The following is a 1,087-nucleotide window of genomic DNA, read 5'->3' as shown; positions in this document are numbered from 1 at the left end:
ATGGGTGGATGACTGGATATGTAAAGCGCTTTGGGGTCCTTAGGGACTAGTAAAGCGCTATATAAATACAGGCCATTTACCATTTATTTACCATAAATTAAATGGAACACGAACAGAACTCGCTCCTTTATAAAACTGCCTTTAGTTACAGAAAGAATAAGAAAGGAAAAAAAATGTTTGACTCACCTGCAGACACAGAAATTAGTGACAAAAACAGGAGAAATTAACAGGAAGCTCAACTCAATTCTTCTCCCTTCCCCCATCAGAACAGAAAAAAAAATCATTTTCAGGTGAAATAAATCTGCTTTAGTTGATTATGATTTAATCAACCAAATAAATAAATAATTAAATGTCCATTGATGTTCTCATTAATTATGTATTAATTTAATTCGTTTTGGCACCCATATTTGGTCCTGATGCCTTCAAGTCTGGAACTGCAGCTGCTAGAATGCAGCTCAGGAAAGTATTCAGTTACATGTAGAGAATCTTTATCACCGATAACTTTCAATCAGTAAGAGACAGAGACTAAAGGGATCCAGTCCAGGTTTCTTTCATTCTTGATCAGCGTCAGATCTGAACGCACGGAGCAGCTGATCCAAACTAAAGTTCCAGCTCTTATTTATTCACATCTGAAATAATGGGCGCACTGAGTGTTCATAGCTGCTGCTGGTCTCATGTCTAATTTATATGTAAGCTGTCCTCACTCTGATTCAGGCGGCGCCCAAATAGTGTGTTACGGGCGGAGAGAGAGGAAAGCAAAACACCCACTTTTTATGTGAGCGTGCACAAACAGACACAGACAAACAGCAACAACAAAAAATAAAATAAAAATAAAGAAAAAAAAATCAACCGTGTCAGTAACTGTTTTTGTGCAGTGAGGCCACGAGGTCCACTTAAAGACGCGTTCATATGATAAATATGAAGAAAGCTCCTGTATGACACTGATGGAGTCAAAATGAGTTAACGCTCACCTGCAGTCACGGTGAGCCCAGCAGAGACATTTCCGCCTCATTGTTCTGCTGACCCGACTCTTCAAGCTCGCTAAATATCCAAGGCTGGTGAGATTTCATGGGAACAGAACATCCCT

Source organism: Pundamilia nyererei, unplaced genomic scaffold (genome assembly GCF_000239375.1).
Source record: "Pundamilia nyererei isolate P.nyererei 1_Seehausen unplaced genomic scaffold, PunNye1.0 scaffold00798, whole genome shotgun sequence".
NCBI lineage: Eukaryota > Metazoa > Chordata > Actinopteri > Cichliformes > Cichlidae > Pundamilia > Pundamilia nyererei.
This window is presented reverse-complemented; position numbering follows the sequence as displayed.